Genomic DNA, 7,834 nt, shown 5'->3' on the forward strand with positions numbered 1-7,834 from the left:
AAAAAAAAAAAAAAAAAAAACAAAATATATATATATATATATTGGCTACATCTGAAAGACAAGAAGGATGGGCAGGGGCAGGGGATAGAGGGAAGTTAAATGGTTACAGTTATTTAAAAAGTATCTAACACAGAAGAAAGATAATCACCTCTGCTGGATATCCAAAGTATTCTGAACAGTTCTCGATGTTACTGGCTTTGATCATATCTGCTCCACGGTGTTCATTCATACAGGTGAAAGGGACATACTTGTTAAAAACTTTTAAATTATTATGTTATACCTCCACAGAAGGAGAAGAGTTGACCAGATATCTCAATAATAGAAGTAGGTGAAATGTTCAATGCTCTGAAAGAAGCTAACTATCCCAAATGTATTTATCCCTGGGTAGAAAATAGGGTAGACTAAAGTAGAGGACCAATCTGATATAGTGGTTTCTCAACAAAACATCATCTTTAAACTAAGACTCACTAGGCTCAACTAGTTCTGTGACCTTGGACAAATTGTTTAACCTCTCTGAGTCTCAGTTTCTTCACCTGAAACATGAGGATAAGAAGCTGTTTATGGTGGCTCCATTGGAGGTGGGAGGAAGTAGTTCCTTTCATTATACAACTATGAGTAAAAATAGGTTTACATTTTTATACCTGACCTGTTCAGATCACTGTAAGTGTTAAATAATGTACAGGATCTATCAAAAAGTAGGTATTCAAACAATTGTATCTCTAATTAGAATTGTAGGTATTGCCAGCATTGTTAAACATACTAAAAGATATATATATATAATTATATATACATATGTATAACTAATATGTATGTATACATATATAACTAATATTCGTATATGTATAATAATATACATATCTAATATGTACTACTTATAATTTACATGTGATATAATAATCATGAACAATATAAAAACAACACACTGGCAGCAGTGGGTTAAAGTAGTCTACTGGGTTAGAAGTGCTACTTGACAGGAAACAGTCTGGAAGAGGTCAGTTGGGCAAAAGGTCTAATACTAGAGAGCCATGTAGGTCTGAGAGAATCAAAAATATACACTGACTTAGTCACAAAAACAAGCGTATCAAGATAAAGCAGCTAAGGCAGGAAGGAACTTCCAGGTACTCTGAGTACCAGCTACTAGGAAGAGGCCAGAACCTTGGAGGTCAAAGAGTTAGTAAAGGCTCCACTTAAAAAGGTTTACTTCTAGCCGGGCATGGTGGCTAACGCCTGTAATCCCAACACTTTGGGAGGCTGAGGTGCGTGGATCACAAGGTCAAGAGATTGAGACCAGCCTGCCTAATACGGTGAAATCCCGTCTCTACTTAAAATACAAAAAATTAGCCAGCCGTGGTGGCATGTGCCTGTAGTCCCAGCTACTCTGGAGGCTGAGGCCGGAGAATCACTTGAACCCAGGAGGCAGAGGTTGCAGTGAGCTGAGATCATACCACTGCACTCCAGCCTGGGTGACAGAGTGAGACTCTGTCTCAAAAAACAAACAAACAAACAAAACTTACTTCTGGGAGCTTCTTAGACAAATGCCTTCTATAACAAAGCCCAGAGACCTCAAAGCCAGGTTTCCAGGCACAAGACAAGAGCCATTCATGTGTTCATTCCTCAACCTCTCCAAAGTATAAACAATGTAGACGGTGTCAGCAGCATTTATATTGATTTGGGGTGCTGTTAAGGGCAAGGAAGCTACCCTGGAGATGGCTGATGAGTGAGTTGAAGGAGGAAGTGTGTCCTTCCTAACCCTTATCTAGAAATAACTTTAAGCCAGGGCCCAGTATGTATACATTCTCATTCTGGTCGCAGACATGTGAATAGATGCTGACATATGAATAGATGCTGACAACCTGCTTTGTTAACTCATGAACAAGTCATAGTATGAAGTCATTGAGGACGACCAAGGTCCCTGGAACTCAAAGACAAGGTCTGATGTGAGTCCTATTATCACCACAGGTGACCTGGGGGAGGTATAATCAAGGCTGCCTGACAGTCTGAAACTCAGGTTGATTTTTATTAGTTGTGTAATCCAGCCCTGGCACAGTTCGTGCTAACAATCTTGCATTATTTAGATTTTATTTTGAAAAATGCCCCAGGCAGGTTCTATTTAAAATATTTTCTGCAACTGGGACCTAAAAATATTACTTTCATTAGGTACAATTAGAGCTATGTGAGGTTGAGGAGGCAGACTGACGAGTGTGCAAGAATGGAGATGGTATTTTTTTCTCTCCCTACTTCACATCCTGAGGAAGACAAGGAACACATTCAGGCTCAATGTGGGCAAAAGGCCTTTGCAATGATACTGCAGTAACAACTTACAATTACACACATTAGTAATCTTTCCAAGTATTTCTATATCTATTATCTTATTTAATTCTGCCAATAACCCAGGAAAATGGGCAGGGTAAGTATCCCTTACAGAAGTAAAACATAGACACAGAGAGGACAAAGAACTTAGTCAAGCTAACATAGCTGGTCAGTAGTTCAGAACCAAGGTTTATTGGCTGCTAGCCCTTGGATACTCTGAGAACTCGATGCTAACATTGCTTAACAGCCAAACTAACTTGTGGATATCCATACCAACTTGAGGAAGCTGATAGAAAGAAAAGCAGATGTGTAAAGATAACATCTAAGGAATAATGTTAATTTGCATAGCACAGAAGAATTAGAAAATTTATAAATAAATCTTGCTTTCTATTCCAAAGGTTTAATGTTAGCTTGTTTAGGTCATAATTAGAACTTTTTCCCCAGATGTATTTCTAAGGGAAAATATTGACCAATCTTGGGTTCTCTGGGGAGAAGAGTAAAACTCATAATTTAAAATACACATGAAACATCCAAATTCCTTTTCTAACTCCCATTTATAAAACATGCCCATACTATAAAATCTAAAGATTTGTTTTAGATTAAGTTTGACATATTGTGAACTTGTCGTATCACCAGGACTAAGCTAGTGAAAATAAATCAAATAAATTAGGGATCTTTCTGTACCGAAATAAAAGCCTAGATAAATGCCTCAGGATATATGTTAAACTTACCCTAACTGATTTATTCGATTGTCTATCCTCCACTTCAAAACTTTACTTCAATTTCAGAGACCATGCTAATGATAAGCAAACTAAAACAAGCTTTATGTCCCTGAAATTTTTATAAGAGATTGATTACTATATATAACATCAAGTTAATCACCTACAGTCATTGAATTAAGACTGTCCCCTTAAAACATAAGATCTAGCAACTGATATTTTACAAATTCAAGGAAGGAAAAACAAATGAATAAACAACAAGGTTCAAGCCCTTGGAATAAGTCTATTTCCAGAATCATTTAGAAAAATAAAAGTTTTCATAGTAAGGATGAATAAGGGAGAAAAGAATATCATGTATATTATTATAACTGAACTGTACATCAAAAATGGTAATGATGGTAATTACATATGTATATTTTACCCTTATTTTAAAATTAAATTGAAAAAAAAAGAAAAAGAAGAAAGTTTTATTGAAAAATCTTTTAAGCTTGATTGGAAAGGAGACTTTCAGATGACTGCAGAAATAATTACACAAAACTGCAAACTTGCAATGTTAATGCATTAAAAGACCAAAGATGGTCAAAGCCCTGAACTGTGTATTAATATTACCATTCTTTGAAGACCCACAACCCTTTAGAATCATTCAAATGACATTTAATGGGCACCTTCTATGTGCCATGCTGTTTATATACATTGAAAAGCAGATGTAAACCTAATATAAAGATAAAAATATCTATGCTAATAAGAAGAAGTTTGGGGAAACAGGATCTATTGAATGAATTCACTTTTGTCACTTTTAGTCTTAAGTAAATCATCTTACTTCTAGGCTTGTAGAGTTGTAAAGAGCTCAGGGATTTTTGTTGGTTTAGAAAACAAAACAAAACAAAGAATGCCGTCACTCATAGATGATATCTCTAGCCTGTAAAAATGTCAATATAATAGGTTTTAAGTTTATGTACATTTTTCCATAAGGTATAAACCTGGTAATTAAACAAACAAGGATTTGTGGGGGCATAAACATATCATAATTTTTTAACTGTTCTTATCTCCTGCTGACATGAACATTCAGCCTTTGACATGACACTCGTAATCTGCAACCCAGAATTATTTAAGCATAACTTTCTTATAGTTCATGATGCAGTCAGATAAAAGGTCAATCCAAGGACTTGAGTAGCTTACTGCTTGATAATGCAGCTTTTAGAGTTAGACTTGGGTTCAAATCCCAGCTCTATAATGTCTTACCTATGAATCTTTGCATGGGTGACTAAATCTCAGTTTTTGGTATATGTGGAATGAGAATAATAAAAGCAGCTATCTTTAGAGGATTGTTTTATTATGCAAGTGTTAAGAATGGTAAAGGGGGCCAGGCCCAGTGGCTCACACCTGTATTCCCAGCACTTTGGGAGGCCAAGCGGGTGGATCACTCGTGGACAGGAGTTCGAGACCAGCCTGGCCAACATAACAAAACTCTTTCTCTACTAAAAATACAAAACAAAAAAATAGTTGGCATGGTAGTACGCTCTTGTAATCCCAGCTACTTGGGAGGCTGAGGCATGAGAATCACTTGAACCCGGGAGGCGGAGGTTGCAGTGAGCTGAGATCACGCCATTGCACTCCAGCCTGAGCAACAGAGTGAAACTCTGTCTCAAAAAAACAAAAGAAAAAAGAAAAGAAAAGAAATAATGGTAAAGGGTCTGAGAATTTACCTTACTTATGCACTAAAAATTTAGCCTGCTAGTTTCATGGAAACTGGTAGAAGACACCAGAATCCTAGATCAGATGATAAACAGTTAATTGCAACAATGACAGTAGCCAAAGTATCAGTATTTGTGTTGCTTATGCAAACTCAATTCCCATAGGATAATACAGAGGATCAGGTGACACTTGTAGAAGTAGTGGGTTGTATTACAAAAGAACCTCAAGCTTAAGAAACACAAATTTCTTATAATGGGCCATAAGCATGTCTGCCCTTTGTTCCAGAGGCAGATACTAACTGTATTTTCCAAGGCTATAAGCAAACCTGCCTTTTGCTCTAGTGATAGATACTATTTCTGTCTTCTAAGGCTATTATTTGGCCAGGCATGGTGGTTCACGCCTGTAATCCCAACACTTTGGGGGGCTGAGGCATGCAGATCACCTGAGGTCAGGAGTTCAAGACCAGGCTGGCCAACATGGTGAAATCCTGTCTCTAAAAAATTAGCTGGGTATGATGGTGGGTGCCTGTAATCTCAGCTACTTGGTAGGCTGAGATGGGAGAATCGCTTGAACTTGAGACGCGGAGGTTGCAGTGAGCTGAGATCGTGCCATTGCACTCCAGTCTGGGTGACTGTCTCAAAAAAAGAAAAAAAAATTGCAAGAACCCCATGGAGAATTCTCTCCTACCAATGAGATAGTTCATTTAAAGCTCATAGCACAGTGCCTGGCATATACTAAGTGCTCAATAAAAATTAATTTCCTTTAACATCATCACCACTATTATCACACTATCTACCGATTCCCAACCCAACCCATAAAGTGAAGATGTTTTGTTTTCTTCTTCTTGTTATTATTTTTTTAAAAAGTAGCTCGTGGACAAGGTTATAGTAAACTTTATGTGTATTTTAAAACTACGCACTCAAAATAAAATTTTGTCATCAAAATATTCTTCACCGTGAATTCAAAGCAAACTATAATTTATTTGGAAACTGTGCATTAAAGTTAGCAACCTACTCAAGAAAAAAGTATACAGTACATATATATGTAACAATCCATTTATATATAACTAGGATTTGTAGATTATTCTAGTGGTGAGCTCATGTCACCATTCCTAAGGGAAAGGCAATTATAATATGCCACCTAAGGGTACAGGCAGCTTGTTCAAAATCTGACTGCCAATGATTGAGGATGTGGATAAAGGTAAGGTAATAATGAAGGTAAATTTGAAAGGTTCCCTGACACCACCATTTTCTGCATCATAGTATGAGTGATTCCTGCTTTCTTGTTTAGATGAAGACAATTTTAAGAATGGTAATCTGAGACACATCATACTACAACCAGAAAGGTCTTCATAAATCTTTGGAGAACTCCAATGTTTCTACTAAGAACAAGAACATAACTCTCCTCCAGAAATCCTTCCCCAACCAATTTCACTGACTTTAATAACTATTTCTCACTTATTCACTCTTTAACTATAAATATCAGATTACACTGATATTTTTGCATCTGTCAATATGTTATTTCATAGTTATTATCATAGAATTCACAAAGGTTTGGCCTCATTTCCTGGGTCAAAATGCAAACTCTTCAAAACACAGAGTCTTCTTTACATATGATTACCTCTTTCTTTATACAGTAAATACCAGATTATTTTCCCTGTCTTTGTGTTGAAAATTGTATAACTTAGTTGTCTCACCAAATAAGCTGTCATATCGTATGCTTCCACGATCTATTTTCTGACTCCTGGTGGTAGAATTCTCTACTGTGTCAGAGATCTTGAAAGACTAGTCAGTATTCAAAATTTCTACTTGTTCCTCTAATTTCATTCTATGATCTCCTATCATCTGGCACCTGCCTCACCTTTCTATTGACTCTCATCACTTGAATCACTAAGGCTATCTTATTAGCTAAATCTAATGACCTCTTGTTCACCCTCATCCTATGTAACCTCTGTGCATTATATGAAACTAGTAACAGTCTTTTTACCTTCCAAATCTCTCCTTAGGTCTAAAATATCTCCCTTTTTTGATTGTCTACTCTGACTACTCCTACTGCTTGTTCTCCCTTATCCTATCCCTAAAGGTATTTGCTACCCTTTCCAAGACCTCGAGATTCCTTCCTCTGTTTTTGTTTGTTTGTTTTTGTCCTGCTTATTCTCTCCTTCCAACCTTCATCTCCAGCAATTTTATTGAAGCATGAGGTCTTAAGCCAAAAACTGAGCACTGAAAACACCCAAATTTATAACACATATCTCTAGTTTTGTCCTCTCACCTAACTTCCAGCCCAGTACAGCCATTCAACTATAATTCAATATAACTATCACGAAGGCATTTGTCAATCTAAAACTGAATTTATCTCCTCTCTATAGTCTGTTTTTCCTCATATCTATTATGGTTTGAAGCATCACTTGTCACAAAACCTAGTTTCTCAAGTCAAATGCCTCAAAATCATTTTCTACTCCAACATCCATATTTATTTCTCATATATTAATACAATTAGTTAACAAGTCATGCTAACTGTATGTCAAAAATCTCTCCTCATCTGACATCTCATCGAGGTCCTGCCACAGTTAAAGCCCTAATCATGTTTTGACTGCACTGTTGAAGGAACCTCCTAACAGGTTTCTCTGTCTTCACTTTCTCCCTCCTCCAGGCTGCTAAAAGAAACAATTTACTTTTAATTTCCTAAGTGTTTATAAGTAGAAATGGAAGAATGGCAGCATAAACAGACAACTAATCACAAACTGAAGTTCATGTTTAAAGTATTATAGAGGGAATAAAAGAAATAAGGTAAAAGATGTTCTAAAGTTAGTAGACAAGAACACAAAGGAGTAAGGGAGACTACTATAAAATCACCAATGGTAGCACACAGCTGTAGAAAGGAGGAGATCCATGAAGTCAGGCCAGGGTTCTGTCCTCAGCTCTCTACTCGTCTTGTTCCGTATTCTGTCCCTTTTTCAACCACTGCTGTAAATACAGCTTTCACCTCTCAATACTACATCTGCAGCTCTGATGTCTCTCTTAAGTTCTAGACTCATATATCAAACTGCCTACTGAGTATCTCCACCAGGATGCCCAACAGGTTTTTTTTTTTTTTTTTTTTTTTTTTTT

Source organism: Rhinopithecus bieti, unplaced genomic scaffold (genome assembly GCF_001698545.2).
Source record: "Rhinopithecus bieti isolate Rb0 unplaced genomic scaffold, ASM169854v2 scaffold_4675, whole genome shotgun sequence".
Taxonomy (NCBI): domain Eukaryota; kingdom Metazoa; phylum Chordata; class Mammalia; order Primates; family Cercopithecidae; genus Rhinopithecus; species Rhinopithecus bieti.